Consider the following 17,130-nt stretch of genomic DNA (forward strand, 5'->3'; position numbering starts at 1 on the left):
CCTTTGTCAAATCTCTTCCCTAAAAAGAATAGCACAGCTTCTCCAATCTGTTCATGTAACTGAAGTCCCTCATCCTTGGAATCATTCTCAAATCTTTGCTGCACTCCCTCTAAAGCCTTCACATACGTCCTAAAGTGCAGTGCGCAGTATTGGACACAATATTCCAGTTGAGGTCGAACCAGTGTTTTATAAAGGTTCATCATAACTTCCTTGCTTTTGTACTCCATGTCTCTTTTTATAAAGCCCAGGATCCCAAATGCCTTTTCAAGTGCTTTCTCAACTTGCCCTGCCACCTTCAATGATTTGTGCACACACACCCCTAGGTCTCTCTGTTCCTGCATCCCTTTGAGAATTGTATCCTTTAGTATATTTTGCTCTCCTGTTCTTCCAACAAAAAATTATCACTTCACATTTCTCTGCATTAAATTTCATCTGCCACCTGTCGACCCATTCCACCAGCCTATGTCCTCTTGCATTCACTGTCCTCCTCACAGTTCACAATACTTCCAAGTTTCATGTCATCTGTAAATTTTGAAATTGTGCTCTGTACATGCAAGTCTGAGTCATTAATATATATCAAGAAAAGCAGTGACCACTGTATACCTAACTCCAGTCTGAAAAACAACCATTCACCGTTACTTTCTGTTTCCTGTCACTCAGCCAATTTCATATCCATACCGCCACTGTGCCTTTTATTCCATAGGCGTCAACTTTGCTGACATGCCTATTATGTGGCACTTTAAGTGCCTTTTGGAAGTCCATGTACACCACATCAACTGCATCACCCTCATTAACCCTGTTACCTCATCAAAAAGCTCAATCAAGTTAGTTAAACATGATTTGCCTTTAACAAATCTGTGCTGGCTTTCTCAAAACAAGATAACTTTGGAAGATTATAGTTAGGATGCCTGAAATGTTCTCACCTACTTCATTTAAAACCCTGGGATGGAAACCATCTGATCCTGGGATTTTGTCACTCTTTGGAACCATTATTTTCTCTATTACTGTGAAGTGGGGCCAAAGGGTCAACATTAGTAGATTTAACATTAGAATGCATTAATAATCTTAGAAGAAACACTGTAGTTATGAGGGACCCTTCGACCAGTTGGGATACTTGACCATTATTCTGCAATTGTACAACTCAGTACTTAATTGCCTCAAACAGCCTGTGTAAACATGCTGTCCTTGCTTCACTAAGAAAAGAGATAAGGAGAAATTACAGACTAGACAAGCAACAATAAACCATGGAAACTAGCAGCGTCAAGGTTGAGGGCTGAGATAACAGGAAACATTTGTTGGGGGCCATACAATCCAGTTTATTGATCAAGTCGTAAACCTGGTATGCACCGGGGGTAGTGTGATCAATGAGTAATGACAATTGTATCCTATAAATGTGTGCTGTAGACTCTGTATTATTGAGAAGTTCTTTGGGTTACCAGAAGCTTCGCCCTTGCATATGCTTGAAACAAAGTCTTAATTTGCTTTAAACCTATGGACTTGAGAGTGGTTAGATTTTTCCACAACAACTGTTTTTTGCTTACATTAGTATTTTTTTTTTTATTATTCATTCATGGGATGTGGGTATCACTGGCCAGGCCAGCATTTATTGCCCATCTCTAATTGCCCTTGAGAAGGTGGTGGTGAGCTGCCTTCTTGAACTGCTGCAGTCCATTTGGGGTAGGTATACCCACAGTGCTATTAGGAAGGGAGTCCCAGGACTTTGACCCAGCGACAGTGAAGGAACGGCGATATTGTTCCAAGTCAGGATGGTCTGTGACTTGGAGGGGAACTTGCAGGTGGTGGTGTTCCCATGGATTTGCTGCCCTTGTCCTTCTAGTTGGTAGAGGTCACGGGTTTGGAAGGTGCTGTCTAATGAGCTTTGGTGCATGGCTGCAGTGCATCTTGTAGATGGTACACACTGCTGCCACTGTGCGTCGGTGGTGGAGGGAGTGAATGTTTGTAGATGGGTTGCCAATCAAGCGGGTTGCTTTGTTTTGGATGGTGTCGAGCTTCTTGAGTGGTGTTGGAGCTGCACCCATCCAGGCAAGTGGAGAGTATTCCATCACACTCCTGACTTGTGCCTTGTAGATGGCGGACAGGCTTTGGGGAGTCAGGAGGTGGGTTACTCGCCACAGGATTCCTAGCCTCTGACCTGCTCTTGTAGCCACGGTATTTATATGGCTACTCCAGTTCAGTTTCTGGTCAATGGTAGCCCCTAGGATGTTGATAGTGGGGGATTCAGCGATGGTAATGCAGTTGAATTCCAAGGGGAGATGGTTAGATACTCTCTTATTGGAGATGGTCATTGCCTGGCACTTGTGTGGCGCGAATGTTACTTGCCACTTATCAGCCCAAGCCTGGATATTGTCCAGGTCTTGCTGCATTTCTACACGGACTGCTTCAGTATCTGAGGAGTCACGAATGGTGCTGAACATTGTGCAATCATCAGCGAACATCCCCACTTCTGACCTTATGATTGAAGGAAGGTCATTGATGAAGCAGCTGAAGATGGTTGGGCCTAGGACACTACCCTGAGGAACTCCTGCAGTGATGTCCTGGAGCTCAGATGATTGACCTCCAACAACCACAAACATCTTCCTTTGCGCTAGGTATGACTCCAGCCAGCGGAGGGTTTTCCCCCTGATTCCCATTGACCTCAGTTTTGCTAGGGCTCCTTGATGCCATACTCGGTCAAATGCTGCCTTGATATCAAGGGCAGTCACTCTCACCTCACCTCTTGAGTTCAGCTCTTTTGTCCATGTTTGAACCAAGGCTGTAATGAGGTCAGGAGCTGAGTGGACCTGGCGGATCCAAAACTCAGCATCACAGAGCAGGTTATTGCTAAGCAAGTGCTGCTTGATGGCACTGTTGATGACACCTTCCATAACTTTACTGATGATTGAGAGTAGGCTGATGGGGCGGTAATTGGCCGGGTTGGATTTGTCCTGCTTTTTGTGTACAGGACAGACCTGGGCAATTTTCCACATTGCAGAGTAGATGCCAGTGTTGTAGCTATACTGGAACAGCTTGGCTAGGGGCACAGGTCTTCAGTACTATTGCCGGAATATTGTCAGGGCCCATAGCTTTTGCCGTATCCAGTGCCTTCAGTCGTTTGTTGATATCACGTGGAGTGAATCGAGTTGGCTGAAGTCTGGCATCTGTGATGCTGGGGACTTCAGGAGGAGGCCGAGATGGATCATCAACTCGGCACTTCTGGCTGCAGATTGGTGCAAATGCTTCTGCCTTATCTTTCGCACTGATGTGCTGGACTCCCCCATCATTGGGGATGGGGATATTTGTGGAGCCACCTCCTCCAGTTAGTTGTTTAATTGTCCACCACCATTCATGGCTGGATGTGGCAGGACTGCAGAGCTTAGATCTAATCCATTGGTTATGGGATCACTTAGCTCTGTCTATCGCATGCTGCTTGTGCAGTTTGACATGCAGATAGTCCTGTGTTGTAGCTTCACCAAGTTGACACCTCATTTTGAGGTATGCCTGGTGCTGCTCCTGGCATGCCCTCCTGCACTCTTCATTGAGCCAGGGTTGGTCTCCTTGCTTGATGGTAATGGTAGAGTGGGGGATATGCTGGGCCATGAGGTTACAGATTGTGGTTGAGTACAATTCTGCTGCTGCTGATGGACCACATTGCCTCATGGATGCCCAGTTTTGCATTGCTAGATCTGTTCGAAATCTATCCCATTTAGCACGGTGATAGTGCCACACAACACGATGGACGGTATCCTCAATGTGAAGGCGGGACTTCGTCTCCACAAGGACAGTGCGGTTGTCACTCCTACCAATACAGTCATGGACAGAAGCATCTGCGGCAGGCAGATTGGTGAGGACGAGGTCAAGTATGTTTTTCCCTCGTGTTGGTTCCCCCACCACCTGCCGCAGACCCAGTCGAGCAGCTATGTCCTTTAGGACTCGGCCAGCTCGGTCAGTAGTGGTGCTACCGAGCCACTCGGTGATGGACATTGACGTCCCCCACCCAGACTAAATTTTGTGCCCTTGCCACCCTCAGTGCTTCCTCCAAGTGGTGTTCAACGTGGAGGAGTACTGAGTCGTCAGCTGAGGGAGGGCGGTAGGTGGTAATCAGTAGGCGGTTACCTTGCCCATGTTTGATCTGATGCCATGAGACTTCATGGGGTCCGGAGTCGATGTTCAGGACTCCCAGGACAACTCCCTCCCTACTGTATACCACTGTGCCACCACCTCTGCTGGGTCTGTCCTGCCGGTGGGACAGGACATACCCAGGGATGGTGATGGCAGATGACATTGTCTGTAAGGTATGATTCCGTGAGTATGACTATGTCAGGCTGTTGCTTGACTAGTCTGTGGGACAGCTCTCCCAACTTTGGCACAAGCCCCCAGATGTTAGTAAGGAGGACTTTGCAGGGTCGACAGGGCTGGCTTTGCCGTTGTCGTTTCCGGTGCGTAGGTCAATGCCGGGTGGTCCGTCCGGTTTCATTCCTTTTTATTGACTTCATAGAGGTTAGGTACAACTGAGTGGCTTGCTAGGCCATTTGAGAGGGCATGTAAGAGTTAACCACATTGCTGGAGTCACATGTAGGCCAGACCAGGTAAGGACAGCAGATTTCCTTCCCTAAAGGACATTAGTGAACCAGATGGGTTTTTACAACAATTGGCAATGGTTTCATGGCCATCATTGGACTAGCTTTTTAATTCCAGATTTAATAATTAAATTCAAATTCCACCTTCTGCTGTGGTGGGATTCAAACCCATGTTCCCAGAGAAATACCCTGGGTCTCTGGGTTACTAGTCCAGTGATAATACCACTCCGTCACCACCTACCCTGTATGGTGACTCCCTGTCTAGAATGCAGACCTCTTCCTCTACTATAAATACTGACACAAAGTAATTATTCATTGTGTCCATTTCCTTAATTCCATTGACGATCACCATTAACAGTTTTTAAGGGGCTCACATAGCTCCTGATCACTTGCTTTTTCCTAACGTAATCTAAAAAAGTGTTGATTTTGACATCCCATGCAAGTTTCTTTTCACATTCCTGTTTTGTGGCTCTTACTATCTGTTTTGTCAACATTTGTGTTCTTTGTATCTTTCCCATTGTCCAGGATCTGTGATTTTTTTTTGTTTGCATTTATGTGCGCTTTTTCTTTTAGTTATATGTTGTGTCTTTTCTCTTTAGTTGTCCATAGCTGTCTCTTTTGGCAAATAGAGCTCTTGCCCCTTAAGAGTATAAATTAGTTTTGTATCACATTAAATTATTATTTTTTTTATTTCCAAAATATACTTTATTCATAAAAATCTGTAAAAATTACATTGCCAAACAGTTTCCAAACAGCACCAAAAAATACACACATTGCAAGGGAGATCAGTTTCCTTCAATACTGTCATGAGTTTCTTCCCAACCCTTCCGTTTCACAATTGTCATGTCAATTACAGTTTTACATTTACAGCAATTGAGAATATTAACGATACAGTTCGAGGGGTTTCCCATGGATCCAGCCCCTCAGTCCAGCTTGGTGGGGGAACCTTACACTGTGGTCTTTCCCCATTGAGCCTTTGCTGCGGCTGCCCCAAGCTTTAGTGCGTCCCTCAGCACGTAGTCCTGGACCTTGGAATGTGCCAGTCTGCAACATTCGGCGGTGGACAACTCTTTGCGCTGGAAGACCAGCAAGTTTCGGGCAGACCAAAGGGCGTCTTTCACCGAATTGATAGTCCTCCAGCAGCAGTTGATGTTTGTCTCGGTGTGCGTCCCTGGGAACAGCCCGTAGAGCACAGACTCCTGTGTTACAGAGCTGCTTGGGATGAACCTTTACAAAAACCACTGCATCTCTTTCCACACCTGCTTTGCAAAGGCACATTCCAGGAGGAGGTGGGCGACCGTCTCTTCCCCACCACAGCCAACGCGGGGGCATTGTGCGGAGGGGGCGAGACTTAGGGTGTGCATGAAGGATCTGACAGGGAGGGCCCTTCTCACCACCAGCCAAGCTGCGTCTTGGTGCTTGTTTGAAAGTTCTGGTGATGAGGCATTCCGCCAAATGACTTTGACGGTCTGCTCGGGGAACCATCCGACAGGATCCACCGTTTCCTTTTCCCGTAGGGCCTTGAGGACATTCCGTGCAGACCACTGCCTGATGGACCGGTGGTCAAAGGTGTTTTCCCGCAGAAACTGTTCCACGAAGGATAGGTGGTACGGCACCGCCCAACTGCATGGAGCGTTCCGCGGCAATGTGACCAGGCCCATCCTTCGCAACACCGGGGACAGATAAAACCTCAGCACGTAGTGACACTTGGAACTTGCGTACTGAGGATCTACACACAGCTTGATGCAGCCGCACACGAAGGTGGTCCTCAGGATGAGGGCCACGTTGGGTACATTTTTACCGCCCTTGTCCAGAGATTTGAACATCGTGTCCCTCCGGACCCGGTCCATTTTAGATCCCCAGACGAAGCGGAAAATGGCTCGGGTGACTGCCACGGCGCAGGAGTGGGGTATGGGCCAGACCTGCGCCACGTAGAGCAACAACGTGAGCCCCTCGCACCTGATGACCAGGTTCTTACCCACAATGGAGAGAGATCGCTGCCCCCACATGCCCAACTTTTGTCGTACCTTGGCTACTCGCTCCTCCCATGTTTTGGTGCACGCCCCGGCCCTTCCGAACCATATCCCCAGCACCTTCAGGTAATCTGACCTGACGGTGAAGGGGACAAAGGATCGGTCAGCCCAGTTGCCAAAGAACATGGCCTCGCTCTTGCCGTGGTTAACTTTGGCTCCCGAGGCCAGTTCGAACTGGTCGCAGATGCTCATCAGTCTGCGCACGGACAGCGGATCCGAGCAGAAAACGGCGACGTCATCCATGTACAGGGAGGTTTTGACCTGAGTGCCTCCGCTGCCTGGGATTGTCACCCCTCTTATGCTCGCATCCTTCCTAATAGACTCCGCAAAGGGTTCAATACAGCAAACAAACAAGACCGGGGAGAGAGGACAGCCCTGTCTGACTCCAGATTTGATCGGGAAACTTTCCGATTCCCACCCGTTGATTGAGACTGCGCTACTGATGTTTGTGTAGAGCAGTTGGATCCAATTGCAGATTCCCTCCCCAAACCCCATTTTGGAAAGCACGTCCATCATGTAGGTGTGCGATATCCTGTCAAAAGCCTTCTCCTGGTCCAGGCTGATGAGGCAGGTGTCCACCCTCCTGTCCCGTACGTAGGCGATCGTATCCCTGAGTAGCGCGAGACTATCAGAGATCTTCCTGCCGGGTACAGTACAGGTCTGATCGGGGTGAATCACCAACTCCAGAGCAGACTTGACTCGACTGGCTATGACTTTGGACAGAATCTTGTAATCAACATTAAGCAGTGAGATGGGCCGCCAATTTCTGATTTCTGCCCTCTCCCCCTTCTGCTTGTAAATGAGGGTGATGATGCCTTTTCTCATGGATTCTGACATTCTGCCGGCCAGGAGCATACTCTCGTATACTTCCAGCAGGTCCGGGCCGACCCAGTCCCACAGGATCGAGTACAACTCGACCGGTAAGCCGTCGCTCCCGGGTGTTTTACTCGTCTCGAAAGACTCGACGGCCTTTGTCAGCTCGTCCAGAGTTAGCGGCTTGTCCAGTCCCTCCCTCCTGCTGTCATCTAAGACCTCTGTGATAGATGACAGGAAGGACTGGGAGGCTCTGCTGTCTGTGGGCTTCGCGTCATACAGCCCAGCATAAAAGGATTTGCTGATCCTTAGTATGTCGGACTGTGAAGACGTTACCGAGCCATCTTCTTCCTTCAGGCTGCTGATAACAGAGCTCACTCTGTGTACCTTTTGGAAGAAGTAACGCGAGCACGTCTCATCCTGCTCGATGGAGCGGACTCTGGACCGGAAGATGATCTTGGAGGCCTCCTTGGCAAAGAGCGAGGCCTGCTGGCTCTTCACCTCTTGGAGGTCCTCCTTGACCTCGACCCCCATTGACTGCAACCGGAGTAGATTTTGCATAATTTTCTGGAGTCGGGACAGTTCCCTCTGTCTCTCTCTCGCCTTCTGAACACCTTTGTGGATGAAGAACCTCTTGATGTTCTCCTTAATCGCTTCCCACCAGTGAACTGGAGACTCAAAGAGGGGTTTCACGGTCCTCCAACCATTGTAATCCCTTTTGAGTTCCTCAACGTTCTCTGGGGTCAGCAGTGTCGCATTGAGCTTCCATGTCCCTCTGCCAACCCGCTGGTCGTCCTGTAAGTGACAGTCGGCCAGTAAGAGGCAGTGGTCGGAGAAGAACACCGGCTTGACGTCGGTGGATCTGACCGTGACAGCACGGGACACAAACAGGAAGTCAATCCTGGAACGGGCAGACCCGTCCGATCTTGACCATGTGTATCTGCGCTGCGCTCCGTCTGCAGGTTTGCTGAAGACGTCGTGCAGTTTGGCATCCTTAACTGTTTCTACTAGGAATCTGGACGTAGCGTCCAGTTTGCTGTCGTCACTGCCGGATCGTCCAGCCGCATCGATGATGCAGTTGAAGTCACCGCCTAGGATGACCGGCCTGGACGTCGCCAGCAGCAGTGGGAGCTGCTGGAAGACGGTCAGCCGCTCGCTGCGTTGTACCGGGGCGTACACGTTGATCAACCGGAGCGGAGCGTTGTTGTACATCACGTCTGCTACGAGGAGGCGGCCGCCCACCACCTCCTTAACTTCGGAGATGGTGAAGTTACCTCCCCGCAGCAGAATACCCAGGCCGGAGGAATGGCAGTCATTACCCCCCGACCAGATCGATGGCCCGTGGGACCACCATCGCGACCACTGCCTGTAGGTGCTGAGGTGTGGTATTCCACACTCCTGCAGAAACAGTAGGTCAGCTTTGACCTTGGCAAGGTAATCCAAGGTTGAAACACATCGCGTAGTCAATTTAATGCTACGCACATTAATGGAAGCAATTCTTACACCCATTTTTTACTAAAAATTAGTTGTTGCTTCCCATACCATTTGTCCTCGCTAGTCCCAGTCCTTCGGGATGTTCCTGCATACTCATCGTGTGCGCAAGCAGTTTCACGTTGGTTGGGCTCAGAAACCCCTCCTGATTTTTCATGCAGGGTTTGTGCCGCTCGGGTGACATCGGGGGGGTCTTGTAGGGTCTTGTAGGCAGAGAGCATTGGGTTGTCCTCAGCTGCTTCCATCTGTTCCTCCTCGAAAACATCACAGCTCCTGGTCTCCCGGAGCTCAGGTGCGCCAGACGTGTCTTTGCTCCCAGTGTCCCGGAGCTGAGATGCGTTGGCCACGTCGTTACGTGTGGGGCATTGGGGTTGGGGCACGCCAGGCCCATCACAGCTTCCAGTGCCCGGGGGCTGGGATGCTTTATCATCCATCTCGGAGTTCTGCCGCCTCTTTTGAAGGGGCTGTCGTTCCAGCATTTCCCCGTCCAGTGAAGAGGAGTTGTTGCAGTCTGATTCAGAAGAGTGCCTCCTCTTGCCACTGGTTTGGGTGGTGGCTTTGGGATGTTTTTTCTTTGTGGTTTTCCTCTGGACCACTTGCCACTGACCTGTTTGTGCATCTGCTGCCTCCTCCTCCATTGATTCTGTCTGTGGAGGAGGGGTTTCCGGGCGCTGGGTAGGTGCTGAGTCGTTGGTTTCAGCTGCCTCCCCTACCTTCTCAGGTTGAAGTTCCTCACTGCGGAGAAGGTTGCTGGTCTCCTTTCGAACAGCGGACGCCTTCGTCGAACCTTCTCCCGGCCTTTCCTTGGACCTTGCCGCCTGAGCATAGCTGAGGCAACGTTTGGGGCAGGTCTTGTAGAGATGGCCTGCCGCACCGCACAAGTTGCAACACTTAGTCTGCTTACAGTCCTTGGTCTGATGGCCTTCCTCCTTGCAGTTCTTGCAAACAACCGTGCAGTTGGCTGCCATGTGACCAGATTTGCCACAGGTGCGGCAAACTCTGGGCTGCCCAGCGTAGACCAAGAAGCCTCGACTTCCCCCGATAGCGAAGCTGGAGGGAGGGTGGATGATGGCTCCGCTGGGATCTACCTTCAAGGTCACCTTGACCTGCCGCTTGCTGGTCCAGATCCCAAAGGGGTCCTTGACATCAGTGCTGCTGCTGGCCACCTCGACGTACCTGGCGAGAAAGGTGAGTACATCCACCACCGGAACATGGGGGTTGTAGAGGTGAATCGTCACCACCCGGTCCCGTTGTGACGGAAGCGTGAAGAGCGGCTCTGCTGTGAGGATCGACAGTGGCGCCCAGTCCCCTTTCTCCTTGAACGCCTTCAGGAACTTGATGCATCCCGCCACGTTCCGGAACGTCACGTCGAAGTATCCACTGCTGGGGAAATCCTGCAGGCAGAAGACGTCCGTCGCTTGAAATCCGCAGCAATCGAAGAGAATTTTCTTGATGAAGAAGGTGCGATCGACCGGTGCATCTCCTTCCTTGTCCTTCACGACCACCCGAACGGTGTTGCGCACTCCCTGGCCCGAAGCTCGAAAATTGGTTATAGCCATTTTACTCACAGCTTCCCCAGGATCAAAAGGCAATGATCATGGTCTCTTCTCAATCAAATAAGCACTGATAAGAACAGATACTACACTTGATCTTAGCCAAAAGGCCGAGAAGCTGCCCACTGAACTTCTGTCGTTTACCCATTAAAAGATTTGCCGAGTTTACTGTGAACAGTCTCTGTCTCATCCCATTTAAGTCAGCCTTACCTAAATTTAGGATCTTAATAGCCATTTGCATTTCTCACTTTCAAACACCACCGTTCTATTATGATCACTATCAGATAAATGTTGATGCACCATTAGGCTGTTAACTAAATCAGGCTCTTTACTCGCTACTAAATCTATTATGGCATGCCTCTTTGTTAGCTCTAGGACAAACTGCTGCAGAAAACTATGCTGGACACACTTAAGAAATTGACTACCTTTCTGACATGTGCTGGTCTGCTTATCCCTTTTTATATGAAAGTTAAGTTACACGCTGCTCAATCTCTGCATTTATGCAATCTACCACTTCACAGTTGCTACCAAGGGGGCCAATGCACAACTCCTGCTGCAATCTTAAATCCTTTTCCATTTTTAAATTCTACACATAACATCCCCCCTGCCTGCTTACCTCTCGTTACATCCTCTCTTATCATTGAAACAATTTCATTCTTAATCACTGAGGCCCCTCCTCTACCATTTTCCATATCTTTCCTGTAGACCTTATAACCAGGTGTATTTAGTGCCCAGTCCGGACTGTCTTGCAGCCATTTCTCAGCATTGGCTACATCATACCCTCCAAGTTGAATCCGCAAGTGTAATCCATTCAGTTTATTCTTTATATTCCATGTGTTTGTATAAAGAACGCTTACAGACAGACAAGAAGGTCAAGGCAGGTAGTGCAGGAGTCCTCAGAGGGCATCCCACTTTCTAACCAGTTTTCAGTTCTGAGTACCGATGGGAAAGAGGGTTCCTCTGGAGAGTGCAATGAGAGTCATGACTAGAACACCATGGGTGGCTCAGCTGTACAGGGAGGGAGGAGAAAGGACAAGAGAGCAATAGTGATAGGGGATTCTATAGTTAGGGGAACAGATAGGCGTTTCTGTGGTCGCAGACGTGATTCCAGGACAGTATGTTGCCTCCCTGGTGCAAGGGGCATGGATATCACTGAGCAGCTACAGGGCATTCTGGAGGGCGAGGGTGTACAGCCAGAGGTTGTGGTCCACATTGGTACCAACAATATAGGAAGAAAGAGGGATGAGGTCCTGCAGGCTGAGTTTAGGGAGTTTGGAACAAGATTAGCAAGCAGGACCTCAAAGGTAGTTATCTCCGGATTACTGCCAAGGCCACGTGCTAGTGAGTATAGAAATAGGAAAATACACCAGATGAATGTGTGGCTGGAGAGATGGTGCAGGAGGGAGGACTTCAGATTTTAGGGGCATTGGAACCGGTTCTAGGGAAGGTGGGACCTATATAAGCCAGATGGTCTACACCTGAACAGGACTGGGACAAATATCCTTACAGGAAGGTTTGCTATTGCTGTTCGGGATGGTTTAAACTAGCTTGGCAGGGGGATGGGAACCTGAGTGCCATCTCAGATAGGACAATTTCAGGGCAGGGAACCGGAGGTAGAAAATTAGCGAGTGACTCTGAAAGATAGAAGAAGCAAAGGTTAAAAGGTGTGCAGCACAGGAATTTGGCAGTGTTAAAAGGTATTTATTTAAATGTAAGGAGTATAGTAAATAAAGCCGATGAGCTGAGGGCACAGATAGACACATGGCAATATATTGTTGCTAGAACAGAAACTTGGCTTAAGGAGGGGCAAGAATGGCAACTCGACATCCTTGTATGTAGAGTTTTCAGGCGGGATAGAGAGGGAGATAAAAAAAAGAAGGGGGTGTAGCATTAGTAGTTAAAGAATCAATAACAGCTTTGAGGAGGGATGATATGCGAAATGAATCATCAAATGAGGCCATATGGGTGGAACTCAGAAATGAAAAAGGGGCAGCCACACTACTAGAAGTGTACTAAAGACCCCAAATAGTGAGAGGGAGGTAGAAGAACAAATATGTAGGCAAATTTCTGAGTGCAAAAACTATAGGGCAATCATAGTTGGGGTTTCAACTACCCCAATATCAACTGGGATATAAACAGTGTGAAAGGCACAGAGCGGACAAAATTCTTGAACTGCATTCAAGAGAACTTTTTTAGCCAGCGTGTAACAAGCCCAACGAGAGGGGGCGCAATTCTAGATTTAGTCTTCAATCTTGAAGCTGGGCATGTGGAGGAAGTAACAGTGGGTGACCATTTTGGAGATAGTGACCATAATATACAGTTAGTTTTAGCATAATCATGGAAAAGGACAAAGATAGAACAGGAGTAAAAGTTCTAAATTGGGGGAAGGCAAATTTTAAGAAACTGAGAGGTGACCTGGCGAAAGTGGACTGGATACAGCTACTTGAAGGAAAATCAGTGGCAAACCAGTGGGAGGCATTCAAAAGTGAGATACTACAGGCACAGTGTAGGCATATCCCCACAAAGATAAAGGGTGGTACTACCAAATCTAGAGCCCCCTGGTTGTCTAGAAGCTTACAGGGTAAGTTAAAGCAGAAAAAGAAAGCTTATGATGATCACAAAAATCTTAATACTTTAGAAAGCCTAAAGGAGTATTGAAAAATTATTGGCAGGTAAAATCAAGGAAAAGCCAACAATGTTTTATCAGTACATTAAGAGCAAGAGGATAACTAAGGAAAGGGTAGGGCCTGTCAGAGATGTACAAGGAACTTATGCATGGATGCAGAAGATGTGGGCAGGGTTCTTAATGAGTTTTTTGTCTGTCTTCACAAAGGAGAGGGTTGATGCAGACATTGTAGTTAAAGAGGAGTGTGAAATATTAGATACGTAAGCATAATGAGAGAGGAAGTACTAGTGGGTCTGACATCCATGAAAGTGGATAAATCACCAGGGCTGGATGGAATGCATCCCAGGTTGTTAAAGGAAGCTAGGGATGAAATAGTGGATGCGCTAAGGACCATCTTCAAATCCTCACTAGATACAGGCGAGGTACCAGACGATTGGAGGTCTGCAAACATTGTACCATTGTTTAAAAAGGGTATGAGGGATAGGCCAAATAATTATAGGCTGGTCAGTCTGACCTCAGTGCTGGGTAAATTGTTAGAATTTATTCTGAGGGATGGGATAAACTGCCCTTAGATAGGCACGGATTAATCAGGGATAGTCAGCATGGATTTGTTAAGGGAAGGTCATGTCTTACTAACTTAATTGAGTTTTTTGAGGAAGTAACAAGAAAGATTGATGAGGGTAGTGCAGTGGATGTGGTCTGCTTAGATTTTAGTAAGGCATTTGACAAGGTCCCACATGGCAGACTGGTCAGTAAAATGAAAGCATATGGGATACAGGGGAATGTGGCAGGTTGGATCCAGAATTGGCTCAGGGACAGGAAACAAAGGATAGTAGTTGACGGATGTTTTTGTGAATGGAAAGCTGTTTCCAGTAGCGTTCCACAGGGTTCAGTGTTGGGTCGCTTGCTGTTTGTGGTATATATTAATGATTTGGACTTAAATGTGGGAGGCATGATTGGGAAATTTGCTGATGACATAAAAATTGACCGTGTGGTTCATAATGAAGAGGATAGCTGTAGACTCCAGAAAGATATCAATCGTTTGCTTGCGTGGGTGGAAAAGTGGCAAATGGAATTCAATCCAGATAAGTGTGAGGTAATGCATTTGGGGAGGGCAAATAAAACAAGGGAATGCACAATAAACAGGAGGATATCGAGAGGGGTAGAAGAAGTGAGAGACCTTGGAGTGCATGTCCACAGGTCCCTGAAAGTGGCGGGACAGGTAGATAGAGTGAAGAAGGCATATGGAATGCTTTCCTTTATTGGCCGAGGTATAGAATTCAAAAGCAGGGATATAATGCTGGAACTATATAAAACGCTGGTGAGGCCACAGCTGGAGTATTGCATACAGTTCTGGTCACCACATTACAGGAAAGACATAATTGCTTTGGAGAGAGTACAGAGGAGATTTACAAGAATAAAAGCAAAATACTGCGGATGCTGGAAATCTGAAATAATTTCAGATTTACAAGAATGTTGCCAGGGCTCGAAAGTTGCAGCTATGAGGAAAGATTGGATAGGCTAGGGTTGATTTCCTTAGAACAGAGGAGGCTGAGGGGTGACTTAATAGGGGTGTACAAAATTATAAGGGGCCTAGATAGAATAGACAGGAAGGACCTGTTTCCCCTAGCGGAGAGGTCAATTACCAGGGGGCACAGATTTAAGGTGATTGGTAGAAGGATTAGAGGGGACCTGAGGAAAAACTTTTTCACCTAGAGGGTGCTGGGTGTCTGGAATTCACTGCCAGGAATGGTGGTGGAGGCAGAAACCCTCAATTATTTTAAAAGGTATCAGGCTCTGCACCTGAAGTGCTGTAACCGGTAAGGTTTTGGACCAGGTGCTGGAAGGTGGGATTAGATTGGGCGGCATGGACACAACGAGCTGAATGGTCTCCTTCTGTGCTGTGATTTTTCTATGGTTCTATTTGGGTCACGCACCCTAACCTGTACTACTGCTCTAATATTTTACTCACATTTATTGGTACACTCTCCCAGGTTTAATTAATTGCTTTACATCTTTTCATGTCCCTTTACTTGAGTGCTTCTCACTGTTACTCCACTCACTTCCCTTTTGTTTCTTTTTGAACTATTATTTATACTACCTTTCCACCTGAGCTGTCCCTACCTGTGAGTGCCCTATTTATCCTTTCTGCTAGGACCCTAGTCCCAGCCCAGTTCAGGTAGATGCTGTCCCAACAGTGCAACTCCTTCCTGTTCCAGTACTGGGGCCAGTGTCCCATGAAATTAAACCCCTCATTCTCATACCACGCCTTCAGCCACGTTTACCTCTCTAATCTGCTTACCTGTACGCCAATTTGCACATGGCTCAGGTAATAATCCAAAGATTATAACCCTTGAGATCCTGCTTTTTAATTTAGAATCATAGAATAGTTACAGCACAGAAGGAGGCCAATCAGCCTGTTGTGTCAATGCCAGCCCTCTGCAAGAGCATCTCACCTTGTCCAACTCCCCCAGCTTTTCCCCATAGTTCTGCACATTTTTTCTCTTCAGATGATTATCCAATTCCCTTTTGAAATCCATGATTGAATCTGCCTCCACCACACTCAGGTGGTGCATTCCAGATCCTAACCACTCGTTGCCTAAAAAAAAGTTTTTCTTCACGTCGGCCTTTGCTTCTTTTTCCAATCGTCGTAAATCAGTGTCCTCTGGTTCTCGACCCTTCTGCCAGTGGCAACAGTTTAACCCTATCTACTGTGACCAGACCCCTCATTATTTTGAACACTTGTGCCAAATCTCCTCCCAACTTTCTCCTCCAAGGAGAACTGCCCCAGCTTCTCTAATCTATCCACGTAACTGAAGTTCCTCATCCCTGAAACCATTCTTGTGAATCTTTTCTGCACCCTCTCTAATGCCTTCACATCCTTCCTAAAGTGTGGTACCCAGAACTGCGCACAATACTCCAGTTGAGACCAAAACAGTGTTCCTTGTTCTTGTACTCTATGCCCCTATTTATAAAGCCCAGGATTCTGTACGCTTTATTAAATGATTTCTCCAACTGTCCTGCAACCTTCAATGATTTGTGCACACTTACCCCCAGGTCCCACTGCTCCTGCACCTCCTTTAGAATTTTACACTTTATTTTATATTGCCTCTCCTGATTCTTCCTTCCAAGATTCATCAATTGCCCGCATTAATTTCATTTGTCAATTGTCTGCCCGTTCCACCAGCCTATCTATGTCCTCTTGAAGTCTATTACGATCCTCCTCACAGTTCATAATACTTCCAAGTTTTGTCTCATCTGCATATTTTGATATTGTGCACTGTAAATACAAGTCTAGATCATTAATATATAACAAGAAAAGCAGTGGTTCTAAGACTGACCCCTGGAGAACCCCACTATATACCTTACTCTAGTCCAAAAAATAACCATTCACATCTACTCTCTATTTCCTGTCATTTGCCAATTTTGTATCCATGCTGCTCCTGTCCTTTTTACTCCATGGGCTCTAACTTTGCTCACAAGCCGTTACATGGCACTTTATTAAATGCCTTTTGGAGGTCCCTGTACACTGCATCAACCTTCTCTATTACCTCATCAAAAAAACTCAAGCAAGTTAGTTCGACACAATTTTCCCTTAACAAATCCATGCTGGTTTTCCTTAATTAGGTTAAACTGTCTGCCCTGTAGTTGCTGGATTCATCCCTACACCCTTTTTTGAACAAGGGTGTAACATACACAATTCTCTAGTCTTCTGGGACCCATCCCTGTATCTAAGGAGGATTGGAAGATTATGGCTAGTGCCTCCGTAATTTACATCCTCGCTTCCCTCACTATCCTTGGATGGCTCTCATCTGGTCCCAGTGACTTCTCAACTTCTAATCCAGCCAGTCCATCTAATTCCTTTCTTTATCATCAATTGTTAGCCCATCCAAAGTCTCAACTACCTCCTCTTTCACCATTACTTCAGCAATGTCTTCTTTCTTGGTAAAGACAGATGCAAAGTACTCATTTAGTACCTCAACCATGCCCTCTGCCTCCATGCATAAATCCCATTTTAGGTCCCTTATCAACCCCAC

The 17,130-nt window shown here is 47.4% G+C and overlaps 1 pseudogene; it reads right to left on the reverse strand.

Moving 5' to 3' along the window:
- Positions 1-10,458: 10,458 nt before the first annotated feature.
- Positions 10,459-10,589, reverse strand: LOC137373275 (U2 spliceosomal RNA; annotated as a pseudogene).
- Positions 10,590-17,130: the final 6,541 nt, after the last annotated feature.

The sequence above is a fragment of the Heterodontus francisci genome, chromosome 8 (assembly GCF_036365525.1).
Source record: "Heterodontus francisci isolate sHetFra1 chromosome 8, sHetFra1.hap1, whole genome shotgun sequence".
NCBI lineage: Eukaryota > Metazoa > Chordata > Chondrichthyes > Heterodontiformes > Heterodontidae > Heterodontus > Heterodontus francisci.